The 23796-nt window shown below is 43.0% G+C and overlaps 1 long non-coding RNA gene across 3 annotated transcripts; it reads right to left on the bottom strand.

Annotated features, from left to right (window-relative positions):
* Window positions 1–12482: 12482 nt before the first annotated feature.
* On the bottom strand, window positions 12483–23170 carry LOC130119495 (uncharacterized). Of its 3 annotated transcripts, none has more exons than XR_008810850.1 (10): window positions 22629–23170; window positions 21398–21860; window positions 21048–21285; window positions 19260–19392; window positions 16802–16887; window positions 16236–16646; window positions 15787–15912; window positions 13437–13564; window positions 12812–12947; window positions 12483–12690 (listed from the first exon to the last, which is right to left on the bottom strand). It is a non-coding gene; the product is annotated as an uncharacterized LOC130119495 (long non-coding RNA). The 3 variants fall into 3 exon arrangements; XR_008810848.1 differs by having other exon boundaries at window positions 12483–12693; XR_008810849.1 differs by having other exon boundaries at window positions 12483–12693; window positions 13401–13564.
* Between the last annotated feature and the right edge of the window lie 626 nt (window positions 23171–23796).

A 23796-nucleotide genomic window follows, 5' to 3' on the forward strand; every position in this document is an offset into this window, starting at 1 on the left:
TATAAGCCTGGTACACATTTAAAAACCTTATTTGAATTCAGAAATTAAAGTCAGAATAAATATCTGACTTGAACATAATATTTTATCTTATTCCTTAGATGACAATGGCGACAGGCATGGGCGCAAGTCCATGGATACTGGGATGGCATCCAGTGCTTTACCTGTGCCCCGTCCATAGGGTTAGAGGTTGTGTCAGGAAGGGCATGCGACGTAAAATTTTACCAAATCATGATACTGTAGCGAACTCGGGGGCGACCACAGAAACTGCCGCGGCCGGGACGCGAACCCGTATCGTCCGCACCGCTGCCGCGTCAGTTCCTGTGGTTGCCCCCGAATTCTCTACAATACGGATTGACAAGACCGCTATCGGTGCTGTGACCTGACGGGGTACCGATGGAAACTATCAAATCCGCTGTGGCGACTCCTGGGAAACGGGGAACAAACCGAAAGAAGATTCCTTAGATGACAAAACGTTAAAGGGGGGAAGGCATATACTCACCAGTAGGTGGCGGTAGCACATCAGAAAAAGACCAAACAAAAAGCTCGCGTTCTTCTGTACAAACAAAATGTGCACGTGGTTGTGGAGGGTTAATCAGTGTTTTGGGGCACAATCAGTGGAATCCATTTCAAAATGGAAAACCCAGACAGCTGTGGCCTTTAAGAGACCTTACATGACCGGTCACCCACACATTGTGTTTGTTACACCAGACCAACCATGTCAGGTGGTCGCTCACTGCCAGAATAACTGAGAACCCTTCTGGGTAAACAGATGCCCACTGCACCTCACAATTATGGCTGCATGCTACTTTCCAGCTTTTTATTTTATTTTATTTTTCGTTACTGAACTGATTGAACATTTGTGTTAAGCAAATGCAAATATCACATGGCACATTTTTGTTCTATGGGGGCATTTCTTTGCAGTATTCGCTAGGTTTTAATGAGACCAGAGACCTTGCTGTGTGATAAATCAGAGGACAGCAAAGGAGCAAAATGTTTTGCACTGCACAGGGTATTTGCATGTGGTGTAGTCTAACATGTTCAGTTGTGGCCTTCTTCCTATTTGAATACTATGACAGTACATAATTTGCCTACTGTGTGAGCATGATCTCATTTGGCCAAGATAAGTCACGGCGATATGATAGTCAAACCTCTCGCCTGTCGTTTATATTATTTCCATGACCTCGGTCTGCACTGTGGACTATATGGTGGAGAGTGACTATCGGCGGATATTGGTTGAGGTCATCTTCACAGTAAAACACCCCTGATGTTCCCGCCGTTGTGTTTTCAGCAATTTGCAAGTCCTTCATTACAAATAGTTTGTAATTTTTCCTCAGCCGAGGTCCCATGATGGATAATAGAGGCCAAGGCCCTGTTTCCTTTTCAGTTTTCACATACTGGGAATTATGCAACAACCAATAAATCTCACACTGCATTCTACGCCCCTTTTTAACATGCATTTCTAAGAAAAAAAAAGTGTAGTGCACAAGGTCTGCAGCTATAAGGGATTGTATTTCTTAATACATTGTCTGCGTTTCCTGTACAACAGAAGAGCACTTGAATAATCAAATAACCCTTCACTGACAATAATACAATTGAAACCTTTAAGAAAACTGTACATGGGTTGTCGCCGTTCATGGCATCACAAACTCTGATTTCTCCTGAGAACACCAGAGTTTAACTGGACGTCGTAGGACCTAGTATCAACCGGCTTCAGTACTCTGCCTAGTCTCCAGACAATGTGGGGTTGGAGTGGCTTTATCCTCACACAGTCACCCTGTTTCAGCGTTTCTAGGTCTCTAGCTGATCTGTCGTAGTAGGCACACTGACGTTGTTGTTTTTCAATCCCTGCTGTGTCCGTTCAACTTCAGGCTGTAGAGGGCTTGGTTTTGTGGGCAGTAGCTTTATGGTGCTGCGGCTGAGGAGTCTCTGTGCTGGACTGGTGTCCAGGCCTTGTGATGGTGTGTTGCAGTGGTCTAGAAGCACAAGATAAGGGTCCTGTCCAGCAGTTTTAGCTTTGAGTATAAGTCTCTTTGCTGTCTTAATGGCTGATTCTAGTTTGCCGTTGCTCTGAGGGTAACCTGGTGATGAGGTCTTATGTTGGAATTCCCAGTCGGCTGAATCTCTGGAATTCTTGGGATTTACATTGTGGTCCATTGTTTGAAATGACAGTATCGGGGATACCTTGACATGCAAAATGGGCTTTCAGTTTCTTTATCACTGTCGTGGACTTTGTATCCGACAGACAATCTATTTCCCCAAAATTTTAATAGTAATCTACAGTGATGAGGTAGTCCCTGTTATCTAGTGAAAACAGATGTGTGCCCACCTTTGCCCAAGGTTTGTTCAGCATTTCATGCGAGATCAGTGTGTCTTTTAGTTGTTTGTTGTCCACTGACCTGCAGATGTCACACTTGCTGCATACAGTCATGTGTCATGCACATTGGAGAGCGATACACAATGCCCTACAAGACATTTTTAAATGCGAAATACTAGATAGTAAGATCATATATTTTGGGTAAACACCCCAAGAATGGTTGAAAGGCGATAAATATTTCATGAATATACTGCTGGTGGCTAGTAAAAAGACTCCTACCAGGAAATGGTTATCACAGGAGAGCCCAACTTTAAAAACATGGATGGAAATTACAATGGACATTTATAAAATGGAGAGGATAACAGCACCTGTCAATCATGAATTGGAACAGTTAACCTTATACTGGAAAAAAATGGTTTGACTACGTAGCACCCCATAGGCCTGATTTTACTTTCACAAATCAATAATAATAATAATAATAATAATAATCTTTATTTCGGACACACATACAGTCGTCAATTACCAAAATACAACATATGCTTACCCAAATTCAAGAAAATAATTACCAACTTATTAATTTATGTAAAGGACAAGCCCCATGTTAAGACCCCTGGCTCTACAAAGTGCAACTAAAAGGGGGACACATCAAAACCATTCTACTACTACTACTTTCGGCTGCTCCCGTTAGGGGGCGCCACAGCGGATCATCCGTTTCCATCTCTTCCTGTCCTCTGCATCTTCTTCTGTCACAGCAGCCACCTGCATGTCCTCCCTCACCACATCCATAAACCTCCTCTTTGGCCTTCCTCTTCTCCTCTTCCCTGGCAGCTCCATATTCAGCATCCTTCTCCCAATATACCCAGCATCTCTCCTCCACACATGTCCAAGCCATCTCAATCTTGCCTCTCTTGCTTTGTCTCCAAACCGTCCAACCTGAGCTGTCCCTCTAATATAATCGTTTCCTAACAGTGGCGCCAGCAGCTGTAATCCTGTACACACCATGCGTACATTTTTTTATGATTTTGTTCAGTTTTTTTGCCACCCACGCCGTTTGACGCTAATTCATTTGAAGGCCAATGATGGGGGTTAACGTCACTGGCTAATAGCGCACGGTGCGTACAGATCACTGTATGCACGGTGCGTACAGATCCCTGTATGCACGGTGCGTATAGGATTACGGCTGCCGGCACCACTGGTTCCTAATCCTGTCCTTCTTCATCACTCCCAATGAAAATCTTAGCATCTTCAACTCTGCTACCTCCCGCTTCGCCTCCTGTCTTTTCATCAGTGCCACTGTCTCCAAACCATATAACATAGCTGGTCTCACAACCATTTTGTAAACCTTCCCTTTAACTTTTGCAGGTACCCTTCTGTCACAAATCACTCCTGACACTCTTCCCCACCCTGCCTGCACTCTCTTCTTCACCTCTCTTCTGCACTCCCCGTTACTTTGGACAGTTGACCCCAAGTATTTAAACTCATACGCCTTCGTCACCTCCACGCCTTGCATCCTCACCATTCCATTCTCCTCCCTCTCATTTATGCATAGGTATTCTGTCTTGCTTCTACTGACTTTCATTGCTCTTCTCTCCAGTGCACACCTCCACCTCTCCAGGCTCTCCTCAACCTGCACCCTACTCTTGCTACAGATCACAATGCCATTCGCAAACATCATAGTCCTGTCCGTCACCAGTGCAAACAAGAAAGGGCTCAGAGCCGATCCTTGATGTAACCCCACCTTCACCTTGAACCCACCTGTCATTCCAACCGCACACCTCACCATTGTCACACCTTCCTCATACATATCCTGCACCACTCATACATACTTCTCTGCTACTCCCGACTCCATAGGCCGCGGAACTGGTATAGCCAGTAGGGCCGTGGCCATACCTACTTTGGCGTGCATCAAACATAAACAAATGTAAAAATTCAAATCGCAAATACGTTACATTCTTAATGTATTGCACTTTTGCGCGCTTCCCGGGCTAATTTCCACTAGCTGTAAGCCTACGTATAGTACGTAGCCTATCACAAGCAACAAACTCTGTTTCCTAATGATTGATTGGTTATTTGTGTCACGCGAGCTTAGCGTCACGCGGACGTGAATTCCACAGAACAAAATAGCAGCGCTCTATGTAAGTAGACTACCTGCTAGTGTGTTCGCTACACTTTAAGCAATAGTAACGTTAAAATTAATGATGAAGCATCGGAAAATAACTGATTTCTTCGGGTCAAAGTTAACCAAGTGTAAACTACTAATAGGACACGTTAGCCTCTAGCTAACGGGTCTGACCCTTTAGCCGAGCGGTTAGTGATGTCGCCTTGTGGTGCAGTACACCTCGAATCGAATCCCGCACCGGGCAAGAAAATAAACGGTTACACAAGGTAGCTGAGACAACCACCGTCACACCAGCCCACAATGAGCCCTCTGAGGAACCAGAAGGAGAATGTCCAGCTGTCGCTGCTCCACCTAGCCCCTCTGACGCCGCTACCCTCAACGTTATGAGCCTGTCGCCCCAGCTGACAATGAGCCCTCTGCGCTTGAGGAACCAGCAGTAGAACTGCTAATTAGCCCCAGAACTGTCAGTGCTCCAACTAGTGTTCGACTGCCGCGGCCGGGAAGCGAACCCGTGTCGCCCGCACCGCAGGAGACATCGCTAACCGCTCGACTAAAGGATCAGACTCGACAGCCAGCGGCCAGCGTGTCTTCTTATCCATGCACGTTACAATATATACATTTTTTAAATAGACACATTAACGAACTTACAAACTTGATAAGAACAATCAAGAACGTGAAAAACAGATACAACAAAATAAGTAAAGAAAAGAAAACTAACCATAATATACTGTGACGTAGGTCAAGTAATGGGCTTCTCAGCAAACCTTTCAAAGTTAGCAAGCAAGCTTTTAATGACCTCAAGCCAAGCTAGTCATAACAGACACAAGCTCGTATTGGTCTCAGCTTGACCATTATCTCGGCCACAGAAGCGAGATTATCTAATTGCCTACTCTTTACCCTCATGGTGGGAAATAGCATGTTGTCTGTTACAACTTCTCTCATGACGTCCCCATTACCTTCCACCACATCCCCGCTATCTGTAACAGATATGCCCGTTTTTAACATGTTCAGTATCCCACAACATAACCAAAACATCGACACCTCAGTTGCATCGTGGGTAATATGCAAATGAACTTGGAGCAGGAACACTCTAGTAGAATTCGCAACAATACCCAGCAAGGCTATCAATTCTGTTCCCATAACAAAAAGTCATTAGATAAAGTCATTGTTTTTACAGCCTTCTTATTGTAACTTAAAGATATTGTATCCATGTAATGTTCCAAGTCCTTTGTGAGAATGAGGTTGATCACAAGAGCAATTCTTTCCAAATTCCAAATCTCTCACATATTTAGAAAGAAATTGCTTAACGGGATGTGTGAATCATTTCAAAGGAAACCTCCTTTACTTTGTTTGTGAGAAGATATCTATGAGATAATGTCCAACTTTTTTCTGATCAAACTGGGACTAGTACGCTACAACATATGGAGAAGTGGTAAACTCCCTATGAAAAATGGTACGGACAGCCTTATTGTTTTTTATGGCTTCAGTGAAGCAAACCCTTCCACACATTGTTTCATTTGGATGTACTAAAGGAATAACAAAAGGATATTGAGTACCTTGCAGTAAGGACATTGAACCACCGGGGATAGCGGCCATCACTATAGCCAATTACAGGAAAAGTAAAATGTACAATAAACTCGTTATACGTCATGAGATAACCTTGAGAGTTCAGCAGCTGTCCTACTAATAAAATATTTCTATCAAACCAGTTACTAAAGAAAAAACTCTTGTGCTTGTATAAAATATTGCAGTTATTCCATATATGGAAATGGTGTGGAGAAAAGTTGTGCTTGTAAATCAATTTCCATGCCAGTAAGGCTTGCTTGTGATACGCTGATAGTTTAAGAGGGAGTTTTTCAATTTGATAATTACGCATTAACAAGAAGGAAAGACCCCCAACCTTATTGAACACAGTTCTAGAGATAATGTTCCACATGGATGAGCTGTTAGACAAGATGTCCTTTAACCAGTTAATCTTCAGAGAAGGAAAATCCAGAAAACCTAAACCACCATTCTTAATAGAGTTGAAAACTACAGATTTCCTGATATAGTGGACTCGATTTTTCTATAGAAAAGTAAGCAATATTTTATCAATGGCATTAGCAGTTTTGTCATCCAAAAATACAGATGAAGCAATAAGCCTGGATATTCCCTGTCTTGGACATGAGAGTATGCCCTTTTAATGACAAATATCTTTGTAACCACATATTACATTTATGTTTTAATTTATCAATCATTGGGTTGTTATTTAAGGTAACTCTGTACTTGGGGTTTTTAGGTACAACAATCCCTAAATAAGTTACTTTTTTCTTTTACAGGAATGTTGCAAATTGACACCTCATTACAGTTTTTCAGTGCAAATAACACACACTTATCCAAATTCAGGCATAAACCTGAAGCTCTAGAGACTACTACTACTACTACTACTACTACTACTACTACTACTGCTACTACTACTTTCAGCTGCTCCCATTAGGGGTCGCCACAGCGGATCATCCGTCATCTCTTCCTGTCCTCTGCATCTTCCTCTGTCACACCAGCCACCTGCATGTCCTCATGTCCTCACATCCATAAACCTCCTCTTTGGCCTTCCTCTTTTCCTCTTTGCTGGCAGCTCCATATTCAGCATCCTTCTGAATATACCCAGCATCTCTCCTCCACAAGCTCCACGCCATCTCAATCTTGCCTCTCTTGCTTTGTCTCCAAACCGTCCAACCTGAGCGGGCCCTCTAATATAATCACTCCTAAACCTGAAGCTCTAGAGAATAAATCAATAATCTTTATAGGTGATTCTACCTGAGAGGCATTTTTAAGAAATGATGTTGTAGCTACACTGGTCCAATGAAATAATGGCCCCGCATCATACAGATGTCTTCTGAAGATTTATTTTATATCTCTCTCTCTATCGTCAGCAGACACCGTGAAAACTACAAGAAAATAAAGGACAAAAAGTTTAAGATGTACATCATCTCTCATTTCGTTTAAATCCTCTCAAGCTTGTGTCCGTTGATCAACAGGCCCAAACGTTAGCGCAACAAAAATACGATGAAATCCAGTAAAATAGCTGAAAACATACCACACTGTCCATGTAAAGCCACTTCAGCAACATTATATACAAATATAAAACACACGAAGGACAATTACCACGTGCACCTCTTGAACTATGTGTAGAATAAAGTTGTTTTGGGGGCTGTATACGGAGATGTCTTTCCTCTGCATCCATGTTGATTCTGACCCATAATGCAACGGCTATGCGCTTAACGAAACTCTGGTCATGTGACCCGTTACACTCTGACGTCAAATAAACCTTGCATAAAGGGTATATTTTTTAACTAAAATTTTTTTCCTGTGTTATATTTCAAATAAATTTGTATCAATGTTACCCCTTTTAATCACTTATTTATTACATTTTTAATCTTTTTTTTAACGGCTGAATTAACTCAATATAACTATCTCTGAGACAGTTACAAATGTTGTATCATCTGCCAACTGACTTATAAGAAGATTATGATCAGCAACAGATACCTTCTAACCTACTGGATTTAATATAATGGCAAAAAACCTGAGCCACCAGGAAGAGAAGGTAAACAGAAACAGGGCAACCTTGTCTCACCCCTCTTTGTAGAGAAAATCTTTGAGTTGTCCCATGTGTTAGTTTAACAGAGCTATTACCATTAACACAGAGAATTTTCATAGCATTACAAAATATGTCCCAAAACCAAAGCGCTCTAGACAATAAAAAAATAAAAGAATGTTTTTTGGAGTCAAAAGCTTCGCAGAAGTCCTGGAAAAATACGAAACTTTTGTCTATCAAGCAATTCTAGCTAGAATTAGATCAGAATAGTCTGTGAGGTCTAAAAACAATCTAATATTATTGTTAATGTCTTCAGCTCATAAATCCAGATTGATTTTCATCAATTATTGAGTTTGAGACCTGCTTGAATCTTTTAGCTAAAATAATAGCAAACACTTTATAATCATTATTGAGTAAAGTTATTGGTCTCCAATTGTCCAGCAGAAGCAGATCTTTCTTTGGTTTGGGGATTAAACATATTACTCCTTGTGTCACTGTAGTAGGAAGACAGGAATTTATTGTTTTTGAGTGAATGCATGCCTTCCTTAATTTCACCTTCTGATATTGGAGCTTCACGTGATAAACAGTCCCCCTTACTTATAGGATCAAATTCATCAAGATGTTGACTAAACAAAGTAAAGTTACTTTCATTGAACTTTGATCTGTAAAGATTAGAATAGTAATCATAACAAAATTTAGATATATCATCTATATTATCAGTATAAGACCCATAATGTCAGCTGTGACAAAATATCATATTTTGCTCTTTGTTTTTCTAATTAAAAAAAGAAAAGCTGACATTTGCTCTCCATGTTCCAGCCATTTCAACCTGGATCTTAGAAAGGCCCCCTCAGCACTCTCTATACAACTCATCTGCAACTCTGCAAGCCTAACAATGTGTTTATCATTCACTTCCTCTGGTGGCAAATTAGTGAGGGAAGCAATTTTAGAGACCACCTTCTCCTCCATGGCGTGTCAGCTTTTGGCATAATCACTTCCATACTGCCTTAAATATTTACCACTTTCATATTTTAGGAGCTCCCAATTACAACCAAACAATCCCTCAGCTTGTGCTTTATTCCAATAAAAAGTAATAATAGCATGCTTGAGCAAAGAGTTATTCGTTTTACAGAAAGAGCAACTTCTGATAATACCATAATCAGACACAAGTCTGACGTTAATGTAGATGGCTTTGTGGTCTGTAAGTGGAGTTGCCATCACCTTGACTGTACACAAATCCTTAGGCAAGTTTTTAGAATCAAGCCAGTAATCTAAGTGATATTCTAGACTCGAGCCACCCCTGTTGCTCCAAGTATAAACTCTTGTCAGTTTTAAATTCCTCTCTCCATATATCTACAATATCAGCTCTATCCATGGACAGCTTTAAAGAGGAATTTTGATTAGAACTTTGACATGGGGGCCACCTGTCATCAGTCTAAAATAACATTAAAGTCTCCTGCTATTAGCAGGTAAGCACCTGAATATTTAGATAGCCAGTTTAATCTTGCATTCTAGGTCCATTAGTAGGACATCATTACTAGACTTTGAACTGTGCCTATAGATATTTGTTATGATAAGGGTAGTATTGCAGCAGTTTAAGACTTGGCAGATGAAATGACCCTCTGGGTCACACTCACAGTGCAAAATAACACCGTCATAATTATTTTTCAAAGATGAGACCCCTGTAGATCTTTCTGTTTGTTCCCTGAGATAACCATATATCGTTGCCCCATTGTGATCTCCAAAAAGTGGTACCGCTAGGAAGAGAATGGGACTCTTACAAAAATACAAAATCCGTTTTGAAACGTTTTGTAAACAGAAATAAGGCCTCACGTTTGACATTATCTCTTAACCCCCTGGCATTCAAAGATAGAACAAGACATAAAAACACGAAGACCGTATTGTATTTAGTAATCACGTCAGGACACAGCTAGCGGGCTAACGTGTCTTACTAGTTTACACTACCTTCCCCATCTGCACGTACTTTCACGTTCACCCTTCGAGAGACCTTCACCAAAGTTTAGACCTTTAGTCTTCAAGTAGGAGGAATTCTTAAGCGTGGCGTAAACTGAGCGACGGTCGTTCTGGGTTGGACATTATTCTCACTGCTCGGTGCGTTACCAAGGCGACGCGCAGCGGGGACCACGTGTCGTCCGGAAGGGACACCCTGGCTAATCTTGACGACCTCTAACCCAACGTTCACATCCCTGAACGCCTCGTAGCTTTGCGTTGCGTCGTCTCATGTACGATTCCAACTCGTCCTGATTAGCGGGGTTTTTTTACTTGTTCCACTCTACCGGTCAGTTCGGCAGCGATCGACTGATTTTAGGAGTTTACTCATTTTGACGCTGGCTGAACAATAGTGCGTCCACTCGGCGGCCATCTTGGAAACTCCCTCGCTCGGCGTCCTTTTTTTTTTTTTTTACACTTTAATAAACTTTGTCGCAAAATATTCTATATTTCTATATTTTATACCTATTGTAAACTACTAATAAGACTCTTTAGCCAAGCGGTTAGTGATGTCGCCTTGTGGTGCAGTACACCCCGTATCGAATCCCGCACCGGGCAAGAAAATAACCGGTTGCATTGGCGGCAGCGGTGGGATCCGGAAGTGTGCAGATCCTCAGAAGTCTCTCCGGAGCGCGGGAAGAACAAAGCGCGAGGGCGCGCTTCCGGGGGAGGGTGACGACTGTAAACTACTAATAAGACACGTTAGTCCCTAGTTAACGGGTCTGACCCTTTAGCCGAGCGGTTAGTGATGTCGCCTTGTGGTGCAGGACACCCCGTATCGAATCCCGCACCGGGCAAGATAATAACCGGTCACACTATCTCCGAAGACAGACTCACAGTGATCCGTTCTGCGGCAAAAGAGGATAGAATAGAACACCGCAGATTCCCATTAAAACGATGGCGGACACCAAGCGAAATCGGGCCGCACTTCTTTCCAGAATGAGCTTCACGAGGGAACGTGTGGTCACGCCGGACGCAGCGAGGCGAGAGGTCACTCACCGCACACGCGCCCTCCCATCTTGGTGTTTATTGCTACTTTTTAGCAATAGAACTAATAGCCGCTTTTTAATAGTTGCTTGGCAACAAAGAAAAGCCCCTCCCCTTAAACACTGGGTTGTTATAACTGTTCTGAAAGACAAAAACCTCAGAAAAAAAGAGAAAGGATGTAACAATAGGAACTATCGTGCAGATATATGTTGCCACACAAACCTAAGTAGTTGTTCCATCTAGAGAGAGCGCGCAGCTAAGTGATTGTATTGTGAATGCAGATGTCGAAGTTAAATAAAGTTGTTACCCAGTTGGGTGTGAATAATCTATTCGGTAGTCCTCCTGTGTGCAAAAGGGACAGAATACAACAGTAGGGAGAGGATCTGAACAGCAGGTGGAAGACCTTAAGGCAATGTATTAAGAATGTATGGGATCTAGATTATCAGTAGATAGGGATATGTACAGCTGTGAATCATCTGCATAATTATGGTAATTTATTTTGTGTTTCTGGATAACGTGTGCGAGTGGGAACATACAGAGATTAAATAATAATGGTCCAAGAATCGAACCTTGGGGTACCCCACACAAATATACCCACTTCTAGCAAAATATTATGATGAACTGTGCTGAAGGCATCACTGAGATCCAGCAGCACAAGAACAGATAAATTCTGCACTAACACCTGCTGATATGCATTTTTATTTTCTGTATTTGCACTGTTATGATTGAGTTGCAATTGTATTGTCATTTTGTGTAAAGTACATTGTGTTGCCCTGTGTATGAAATGTGCTATATAAATAAAGCTGGACTTAACTTGACTTAAAACTTTCCCGAGTCAACCTTATTCCTTATCAATGTTTGTGAACAAACCCATAAATGTGTGTGTGTGTTTTGACTGAACCATGGACACTTTTGATCATCATAAAGACTTTTTGAGACAATCACAAAACAGGTCACAGGTTCAAATGCAGTAATAATCCTCTCATCTCTACCCGAGTGGCCCTCACATATAAACCCTATAAGCTCCCTGACATCTCAGAATTGCAAAAGCACTTAAGATGTTAAAGCTTGTGTGTAAGACAGTGTAGCCAGATTTGAATAGCCCGATCAGAGCCCTGAATCCGACCAAAAATAGCCCCCCCCCTTTTTTTTTACTGCCATTTAGTAGAAGGTTTCGCTGTCTGTCCAGTGTATGTATGTAATAATAATTATGTTTATCAGAGCCCTTTTTACCCACCCAATCAAAGTAGCCCAATTTGGTAACACTGGTGTAACAATGTGGTGGTACAATGATAAAAAGACCACACAGAGAATTTCTCATTTTTTAATAATTGCATTTTATTAATTGAAAACAGATAAGAGCAGATAATACATGGGGAGATATCAATAGATTTCAGTCATCTTTCTTTTCACTGGTCGAGTCGCTGGGCTTATTTGTTGGGCTCAGAGGAACTCCCCCCCCCCCCCCCCCCCCAGTATTTTCAGCCGCATTTCTTGCCTTTTCTTTCTCTGTGAGCCTTTCTTTTTCATTCGTGCCTCCGGTCTGGCCCTCCACTAATGAGGTGCTCTGAGATGTCACAGTGCAGGATGTTTGCTCCTTGACGATGTCCACAGTGCCCTGAGCTGTTTGTTTGTCAGTGTTCAGTGAATCTTCAAGACTGCCTGGGTTTTCCTTGCATGTTTTAGCTGCTGAATAAATCAATAAACATACATGAGCACAAACTGCAAGCATCAGGTGGATGCTGGCTAGGAAAAGCTAAGCATAACAAATTTAAGTGTTGACAACTCTGGCACTTCCAACGCTTACCTTCCAGCTCTTTACGGTAGTTGACATTTGTATTCCCTGGTAATCTTGGAAGAAAGTGTGGCACATGGGTCTTACTGACCCAGCTCCAACCCCCATAACCAGTCATCCTGTACTCCTCCCCTTTCTGCTTCCACACCTAAACAGACAGAAAGAAGACAAGGGATCAGTTACGAGGATTTAATAAAGCCTTCTGACAAAGGGCATCGTCAGTCCATTTAGTAATTTTCCCTTCAGCCAATGTACATGTGATTGCACAGTCAATCTTACTTGGGAGTGTAAATGTTAACTATAATCCCACAAGGTCATCAAATATTTGACCTTAAGATGCAGGCGATGAAAAACTCCTTTTTTCATCATCTTAAATGGAAGTCACACACCAAAAGCAGAGTGCTTGGTGCTCCAAGCGCTAAATACATGCTAATTTTTAGCAATAGAACTAATAGCTGCTTTTTAATAGTTGCTTGGCAACAAAGAAAAGCCCCTCCCCTTAACTACCTGTTTAACTAGCTGGAAAAGAAACCATGTGCTAGCTCATCTAGTGGCTTAAAATGACTTTATTTGTAACAGCCCTTAAGTGTTCTTCACCAACCTCCTAGCTGGCAGATGTAAGGCATGAGAGCCTTACCTGGTGTTTGATGGGGATGGTGTACTTCACCCAGGTGGCCTGCTGCATTGTCTCCTCATCCTCCAACCTTTTCTCTCTTTTTCACCTTCTCCTTTTCCTCCCGTTCTATGGAGGTCATGTGATGTAGTCTGGGCAAAAGAAAGAAACCAAAGAGGGGAAGATAGGGGGAGGGTTGTTGTCTGTGAGACTATGGTCCAGCTGTTTTGAGCTGTGTAGTGTGAGCTACACTACCTTAACCTAAAATCACAACAACACTACAAAAAATACATTTCAAGAAAGTATAAATGCCTTATTTCTAGGAAATTCATCTAATTTTTTGCCCCAAAAAGAAAAATAATCTTGTCAAGCATTTTTTTTTGGTGTAAGAAAAGCATATTTTATCTTTCTCTGTCTTACTAAGACATTGCAGCTAATTTTGAGCTGGATCTATTTATTTTATTATTTCATTGGACGGCAGGTGGGGAAACACTCTGGACAGGCTGACAAGCCATCACAGGGCAGACAGAAAGACAGACAGACAGACAGACAGACAGACAGACACACACACACACACACACACACACACACACACACACACACACACACACACACACACACACACACACACACCCCTAGGGACAATTTAGCACAGCCGATTCACCTGACCTGCTTGTCTTATAAAATAAAATAATATAATACATAATAAAACACACACACATATAGTATGCTATATTCTTTGCAGGGAGAAGACACAATATTATGCTCTCAGACACTGATTAGCCATTGCCATATTTGACAGAAGAGTTACACATCATCTGTACTATTTGAGCAGCAAGTTCATTTGGTATGTTAAAGCAAATGTGTGAGTTAGACAATAACAGTAATGAGACACAAAGTTCAGTCCTAAACAGATCTTCATTATAGCAATGTTGAAGTGTAACTATCATATTGAGAAAGGAGGATGTAGTATATAGTGCCGCTCACTGATACTAATATGGAAGCTGATGGTGTGGAGGTGGAGTAACTCTGCTTGTGATTCGTCCGGCCATGCAATCAGTATATGTGTATGCAGCACGGGTTGTCGTTAATAAAGTCATCTCATGCAGTCAAAGTCAAGTCTCTGTATATTCATCAGCTAAGTCGAGTCTTCTGGTCATGTAAAACCATAACACAGAGGAGACAGGACTGCGCACCTAGCCTGTATACACCAGATGAAGCAAAAAATAATGCAGTTTGCACGTGAGAAAGGTCTCCTGTTTTACAGGGGCTCGGAGATCCACATCTATACAGATTAAAGTGCTGAGGTAGCCAGAAATAGAGCTGTCTTCACGCCTATCAAGGCCAAACTGAAAAAAGCAGGGCTCCGCTTTAGCCTATTTTTTCCTGCTAAGCTCCGTGTGATAGCAGATGGTACCAGGCATGAGTTCAACACTCTGGCTGAAGCAGCTGCCTTTTTGGAGAGCCAACGAGCTACAATATAATACCCTCAATAACCATAACTAGGGAAAGTATTCCAGGGTTGTCACATTTTCCTAGATTAGGTTTGTTGGACTGTCCAGTGAGTGAATAAAATTGCTGGCTAACTAAGTTGACCAGCACTTTAAAACTGAGGAACATCTCCCATATGCTGTTAGTCTATGTGTGTGTCTATGGGGGGGGGGGGTCTGTGTTGTGAGCAGTTTATCATGGGGTAGAGTGTGTTTGCATAACACTTCAGTTGTTGTTCAATGATGGCTAACTCCACCTCCAATGCTAAGCCATTAGCCCTAATTGCTAACTACATGATATCAATACTAGCCAAGTACATAATGGCCTTTTATTTAGTTTAACATTCAGTTGATTATCTCGGTCTGACTAGTAAAGTCACGTTATGTGTGTGCCTTGACTGTTGTACATAGCCATGGAGCACAAGGCTTTTTATTTTTTGTCCTATGTATATAAGCTAATTTAAAGAATAAAAGACAAACTTACTCAATTTAACCAAGTTTATCTAAAATATTTGCATTGTAGTTGCTTCTAACAAGCCAAACAGTTCTATTTTAAGGATTTTAGTTAGAAATCTTGTCTAATTTTAAGTTTTCCAGTGGCTATAATTTTATACTAGTTTCAAGAGTTCTTACCAAGAAAATTTTGCTTTCCCCACTGGCAGATTTTTTTGCTTGACACTGACTTTTACCACATTAAAGAAAATGTGGCTTCTTTCTAATAGTGCTTTTTTTTGCAGTGTATCTTTGTAGAAGATAAATGAACAAAGCAAACTAGCCCCTGTCCAAAACAAAAATTGTCCTATTGTATATGCAGCACAAAGCTGTTTTTAAAGTGTACTTTATTGGCATCCATTCCCAGCAGCAGGGTTTGTTCCACTAATTACCTTGTGTGTCAAAGAGAATCCTTCCATACAGGCAACATGACCACTGGTTTGATGGCACACTCGAGGGTGGCCAAGGCAAATTCCCTGGCTTTACTGCACATCTGTACTGCTTTGTTCCAGTTAGACCTGAGAAATACAGAAATACAGACATGTACAAATCAATGCACAACACATCCTGACCCTTTCTTGCAGTTTTGGCACATCAGAAAATGTAAGAGTCAGTTGTTTGGTGGTGAAAAACCCCCCCAATACTACTGCATAGAACCTGGTCTTTTGCATTACATGCCAAGTGTGTACAGAATTAACAAGGGGACATGGGTCAAAGCAACCATGTCATGGTCCTGCACTCTGACCTCTCCATGAATGTGTGCAAGCGATAAGACGAATTTCTTCAAGGAGAACTATCAGTTGTCACATTAAGCTGTACAGAAAACCTCATAAAGTCTCACCTGTTTTGGTGTATCGCATAAATTCATGCACAGGCAGAGGGTCCACTCTCATACCGGTGTGAAGCCCAGTTTGGATGCATAAAAGGTGCAGGGATGTTGGTCTCCAGCTGGATGATGGTAAGATGCAAGGTGGAGATGGTGAAGACTCTGGACCCCATGGATGGAGCCATTCCACTTCAACCTGGAAGCAGTGGTCAAGCTGAACTTGTGGGAGAGGTGCTGCCTCTTGTCACTGTCCTCCCGATGCTGGTGGTTATTGAGGCCAAGGACGTTTGTGCTGTACTGGTTGTGGTAGACTCTGTATTTGCCCTCCTGGCCCAGCTTGAACAAGCTGTTCCTGTTGGTCTTCACATGGTCCTTTTTGACAGTACTGGATCGGGAGGCTTCGCTGTCAGACATTGCAGGAGACGGCTGAGAAACGCAGAGAGGCAATATTATCTAAAGGTTAACAGTGAGAAGGGGGAATGAAAGTTTATCTTCAATTCAATGCTTTTTCCCCCTCCAATGCAGCGTAAATGACTTGCAATCAGAATTCTGTTCATGAGAGTGAACATTACATGACTTACCTCCTTGCTGCCCATAGGTATCAGGTTATTGGACTCCTGTCCTATCGCTGCTGTTCTGCCACTCTTGACCGTCTCATTGTACTCCTCTGTCAGTTCCAGAAAAAAATACAGTTAGCACAATAACAAAGCTTATTCTATTTTTGCATCCCTCCATTGGCTTCCCATAAAATTCAGAATAATGTGTAAATCTTATTGATTACATTTAAAGCACTGCATGATCTTGCCCCCAATTACATTTCTGATCTTCTCGTTCCACTTCCCGACCCCCCACGATCCTCAGAACTCGGTCTTTTATCCATCCCTCACTCCAACTGCAAAACAAAAGGTGACCTTTGCAGTTTTAGCCCCAAGCCTCTGGAATAATCTTCCCCAACATGGGTTGGGGAAGATTATTCCATTATTCCATTCGCTGAATCTCTGGACTGTTTTAAGCCGCTTCTAAAAACCCATCTTTTCAGGAAAGCTTTTTTATGGATTCCCCCACCCCTGCCTTCTGCTTTATTTCGTTTTTAGCTTGGCCTGATACTCCCTATACCATGTTTTATAGTCAATATATTTATTCATATTTTGTGTATTGAGTGTAAAGCACTTTCTAACTGCATGTTTTTAAAAGCACTATATGAATAAAATTTTGCTTGCTTGCTATTAGTGGTGTAGACAAACGTTTGCTTTCTGAGTGCAATGCCATGAAAAGCTATACAATTGCACTAGCTAGCGTCCCAATTTAAGAGACCTCGGAGCTGCATCCAAGTTGTTACAAGGGCAGATTCTGCTCTTTGTGGTTGAGGTAGCAGGTGTGTTTTCCAGGCAAAAACTCTTTGTCTCAGCAGAAGGAACCCAGACCCCCGTGGTTGGTGCTAGAGTGAGAAGTGAGAATGCGCTGTCTCTCGGAGTGAGATCAAACGTATGATTCATGTATATGATATGTGATATTCAGATAATGAAGCATGTTAACAGCTCACTTTCCACTTTGAATGGAAAAAAGTAAAGCAAAGCAAAACAAAAAACAAAAAACTTTTGGAGTCCAAAACCAGAAACTAGAGCACGAGAAAAGCCTGCATCTGATTAAATGATAGCAAGAATCCTTTCCCCCCCCCCCCCAAGGTTAAGCCATTCTTGATCCACCAGATTCAATTTAAACGTGAGGCTTAAACGTGAGGCAACACTGAAATTGAAAAGGGTGATAATGTGAAAACCGGCAAGGAAGGACTTTCTTTTTACCAGTGGGCCCCATTCCCTCAGGGGCCGGGTTTCATAAACTGTAGTTTATAGTGCAGAGAGAAAAGCCGGTCAAACAGCAAAAGATATTGCTAATAAAATCAATCATAAAGTCTTCTCACCGCTCTCCCTACAGAACAAAGCGGGGGGCAGGGACAGTTAAATGCTGTCTGGGAGAGTAGCAGCAGGAGCAGGAGAGAGCAGCATCTCACATTTCAGCTGCACACTACTGCCTGATGGTAGAAGCACAACTATCTGGAGTTTAGATAAGAGTATGTTGGAATGTAACCCCGCAGGACACATGGACAAGTGTACACACATATACACACACACACACACACACACACACACACACACATACACACACACACACACACACACACACACACACACACACACACACACACACACAAAGCCTAAGTCACACAAATCTTAATCACTGACTGCCAGATCAGCGATATAAAAAATAATTTCCCAGGGGCATTCGGGTAGCGTGGCAGTCTATTCCATTGCCTACCAACACAGGGAATGCCGATTGGAATCTCTTGTGTTACCTCCGGCTTGGTCGGGCGTCCCTAGAGACATAACTGGCCGTGTTTGCGGGTTGGAAGCCGGATGTGGGTATGTGTCCTGGTCGCTGCACTAGCACCTCCTCTGGCCGGTCGGGGCGCCTGTTCCGGGGGGGGGGGTAGCGTGATCCTCCCACATGCTACGTCCCCCTGGCGAAACCCCTCACTGTCAGGTGAAAAGAAATGGCTGGCGACTCCATATGTATCAGAGGAGACATGTGGTAGTCTGCAGCCCTCCCCAGATCGGCAGAGGGGGTGGAGCAGATGTCACGATGGCTCGGAAGAGTGGGGTAATTGGCCAAGTGGGGGAAAAAGGGGGGGGGTAAATAAATAAATTCCCTTGTCATGTCATCATATGAAATAGCCCAAGTCAACAGCAGAGTGCATCCAAGTGACGAGCACCAGTCAGGGAACTCTTTGTATCTCCCTGTGTCTATATGTTATTCTGCTCCATTTTCCACACAAAACCAACACAGGGAATGCTGTATTGGAATATCCTGGCTAAATGGAGAACCAGTGGACCACACCAACTATTATCCTTCGCAAGATAAAGTCCAAAAGGTGTGGTAGACATCCCTTTTGAGATGGTAAAGTCTGAAAAAATAAAACGAAAGCAAAAACAATGGCATACCATTTACAGCAGTGAGGAAGGCCTTATTGTTTCCACGAACCTTGTTAGTGAGGTCCTCTGTGATGTCCATGTGAGCCTGCACCTCCTCTTCAGGCACTCCATGAGCTCCCCAAGTTGTGCCTTAGTGCTGCAGTACCAGACCTATTCCCCTCTCATGCTCCCTGTCCTCCTCACTAGGGCATGGGTGAGGTGACAAATCAATAATTACCATTACATATAATTTTAAGAAAAATCATAGCATTAACTCATCCTTATTCGAGTAAATTTTTTTTACTCCCAAACAGCACCACAGCTGAATGATTTGTGTGATATTAATGGCCAGAATCCTAGTTATTCACACCCAACGTGGGTGTGAATCAAGTTGAATCTCAGAATATATTTAACATATTTCTTCTTTATGTATTCTGTATTGAAATATCTATTCCAATTTATCAGAACGGTAACAACATATTTACCGTGGGCTGACTATCAACATATTTGACTATCAACATAAATAATACTGAACACCAACCAAAACCCTCAAATCTAGTGAGGAGATTTAAGATCTAGGGGAGGTATTGAATTTTGAAATGCAGAATATATCTGAGCTGCTGAAATAGGGCCCTGTGATAGACTGGCGGTGTGTCCAGGGTGTCTCCCTGCCTGCCACCCAATGACTGCTGGGATAGGCTCCAGCATCCCCGCAACCCCAATTGGGATAAGCGGCTTGGATAATGGATGGATGGGTGAATCATTGGTATGCTCAAAACATAACGACTCTTTAACAGTAAAAATATGTTGCACATCCATCGTTGATCTAACCTTGGATAAAACATCACACCAAACAGTATGTTATAACCCATCATTCTGATTACTGCATAAATGAACAGTCCTATATTCCTTTTTCATAATGCCCAAAATGATAGTGAGAATCTTGCAAGGTGCAGCTAATGTTTACAGTACCCAAACTGTATTTGCCGAGACATTATAAACTGCTTCCTCTAGTTTAAAAGTTCTTGAACAAAGAGGTGGAAAATTAGTTTCTCTCAAATGAATTTGTTATAGCAAAGAAACTAAATTTAAATGCCATGCAAATTATACGGATACCAATGATGCGAAACATACAAACAGCATCGGTGAGTTAGGCCTAAATCTTTAGTCTCACAGACCAACTGAAGTTGTTTCAGTGAGATAACTGATATTATCTAGAGGCATAGTAAAATTCTCCTTTACAAAAAAATCCAGAAAAGGGTCTCCTCAAGCTCCTCAGTTTCAGAGCTGGAACAATCACTGTTGAGATAGGCAACGACAGACGGCATTTCTTTACTGTAAGCAAAAAAAGTAGGTGACTCTTTTATCATAATAAAAGTACATGCCCTGAACTATCCATCCATTATCCGAACCGCTTATCCTGCTCTCAGGGTCACGGAGATGCTGGAGCCTATCCCAGCAGTCATTGGGCGGCAGGCGGGGAGACACCCTGGACAGGCCGCTAGGCCATCACACAGGGCCGACACACACACATTCATACCTAGGGACAATTTAGTAATGCCGATTCACCTGACCTACATGTCTTTGGACTGGGGAAGGAAACTGGAGCACCTGGAGGAAACCCACGCAGACACAAGGAGAACATGCAAATTCCACACAGAGGACGACCCGGGACAACCCCCAAGGTTGGACTACCCTGGGGCTCAAACCCAGAACCTTCTTGCGGTGAGGCGACTGTGCTAACCACTGCGTCACCTTAATATATTGTATCATTCAAAATAAATAAAGACATGACAGTCTGACAGGTAATTTTAAAAGAACGAGTGACTGATGAGGGCCAGGGTGGTTCAAAACTTACTCAATTATCCTTCTGTTGAAGAACCAGTATTTTCTCTGGTGGCGGTCATATTCGATGGGCTCCTGGCAGATATAGGGCCTGTTTTCCTGCATCTCAGTCACACAGTCTGGAACACCAGGTACCTTGTGTGCCACACAGACCTCACACTGCCACTCATCCTCTGGAACCTCCTACAGTGGCATTTTCACACACTCCAGGTGGTACACTGCTGAGGAGGTTTCGCAGCAGAGCAGGTCCCCTAGGTGATGGCAGACACAGCAGAGGTCATCATACAGCACCACCTCCTCTAACATCAACTCGTCACGGGCAATGTTGGTGGTGAGGAACTGGTCAACTAAAAATTACAATACCTTGATTTTGCTCTCCAGAGGGCCATAGGGGTAATCATCCAACTCCTGGTATGGCAGGACACGGTGGTACTCCTGGTCACTCTCACAGTAAGATCGCAAAACCTCAGGCCATGTCATGCCGTCAATGAAGTATAGGGTGGAGTTGACGTTGTCGTTGAGGTCGGCAAGGCCGAAGGTGGTGTTGGAAGAGTCTTCTTCACGCATTATGGCCTTTAGCAGGGTAATGTGGGTCTCTCCTATTAAAGTATACTGTTCCTGATCAGCCAGTGCTGCACAAAAGTCCTCAAAACAGATGGGAAGAGCCGTAGCACTGTGCTGAAGTTGCGCAAAACATAGATGGAGGCAACGTTGACACGCTCTTCACTTGGTATCAGGAGATCTTCAGAGGTTTCTGGACACTCAAGGGGAGGGATCTCCACCTCCAGGATAGGACTGTGAGGTCGGGTTGTCCGCAGCGTCTTCCCTGTTGGATTAAGAGCAAGATCTGTGAATCATGATGAGACTGTCATTTAACTACACCCAAAGATCTTTGGGAACAGCTATTAATGCTCCCTTCGTTTTCAGATGAATATGATCTTTATGCCAATGTTTTAATATGACCCCGTTTCAGCTTTATGTGATATTACAAGGCTATAATGAGTCTGTCGGGGTTAAAGAAATTCAGAGTGGCTGTATAATAAATCCCATTTGTCTCTAAAAACAACAACAACAAAAATCAGTTTATGTAACTGTGTTTCAGTGGCCCAAAATGTTTTAGTTCATGCTTGGAGCCAACTGCGGTCATGTATTAACCGACACTGGAGGTGTAAATCATGACTCAAAATCGCATTAATAGTCGTAGTAACAGTCATAGTAGTAGTAAACTGGATTTACGTGGATCAAAGCACGTTATTGGCTGAGTCTGGATCTGACACCGTGTCATACACCTACAATTATACTCCTAGCCCCTCCTAGCCCTAAGTTAAACGTTAATCAGAAAACATGTCATAACCTCTTTAACCATTTTTTGGGGAGGGGGTGGGGGTGGGGTGATTTGACAGGATCCTAAATGCTGTACGCAAGTGTGCATCACGCATGTGACAGTTCAGCTTGAGTGCGCCAAATTGCAATGACAAAACATGCTAGGCTAGCTGCTGAGCTAGCATTAGATGCTAAGTGCAACAGCATTTAACGGTCGTGCACATGACCATGTATGATGCTGAACTAGAACAATAAGGGATCTCAAACTGACAGCGTCGTCGTCGTCCTCGCTCTCGTGGTCGTCGTAGACCACCGTTTTGGAGAGAGCCGTCCGCCTCCCTCCACGACCTCCTCTGCCGCCACCTCTGCCTCTTCCCCTGCCCCGGGTTGACGCGCCCGGTCGGCCCTTTCTTTTCCCCCTGGTCGCCCTGGCGGGGTCCCTTTTGGGGCTCTCGATGTCCTCATCGCCGCTGTCTCTCAGTCTCGGTTTCAGATTCCTCCTTGGTCTTAAACCACGCACCGGTGCCGCGGACGATTCTTCTGGGGGTAACGTCAGGGGTTTGGGCGGCCTGCCCCTTCTCCCTCTCATGATAGGCAAAATCTATTATTTTCGATCTCTTATTTTTTGGCCGTCGACGCAAGCCCTTCGGAAATCCGAGTAACGGCAACAAGCGAGGATTAGGAAGCCGTAGTCCAGTTAGTCCCCGGTCTCGGTTTGGCTGGGAAAGCTCAAAACGGTACCCCGGTGTCGGTCCGCGCAGAGCCGCCATCTTTCTTCCTTTCGCCGATGACTGAAAAACAGGAGGCCCTCACTCGCGCTATGGGGGTCACGTGGTGACAGTTCTTCCGGTCCAGTAACTAACTCGGTTTGAACACGACGCTTCATGAAAGCTGTCAACATAAACCGCCGAAGTGGCGGCGTCTGCTCTGAAAGTGGGATTTCTTTAAAGCAGCTGCAGCGTGAACTTTTTTCTTTTAATAAACGTGAGCTCCATTGCTGTCATATCTCCCTTTTAACTTATCTTTAGCTTTAGTCTTCATGTGTGCATATCTTATACTGGAAGAACCCCGCTACAATGTAGCGGTTTGGTATCTTATACTAGAAGAACCCCGCTACAATGTAGCGGTTTGGTATCTTATACTAGAAGAACCCCGCTACAATGTAGCGGTTTGGTTATCCACCCGTCTAAATCTCCCTCCTCTTCATCCTGCCAGCTAACCGCCTTCCCCCTGCCCCCAACCCCCCCTCCCCACTCCAACTCCCTCCCCCCCAAATGCTCGGAATCATCTGAAATGCCGAGAAAAGTGGTTTTTAGCCATTTTTAGAAAATGCATAATTATGCATAATTATTTTAATTTTCTGCTATTTTTCTGGTCCTCTCTGGAACAATACCTGCCACCTCCAAAAAAAGTTAGGATCATAAGTGCATTTTTGCAAA

The sequence above is a fragment of the Lampris incognitus genome, chromosome 10 (genome assembly GCF_029633865.1).
Source record: "Lampris incognitus isolate fLamInc1 chromosome 10, fLamInc1.hap2, whole genome shotgun sequence".
Classification (NCBI taxonomy): domain Eukaryota; kingdom Metazoa; phylum Chordata; class Actinopteri; order Lampriformes; family Lampridae; genus Lampris; species Lampris incognitus.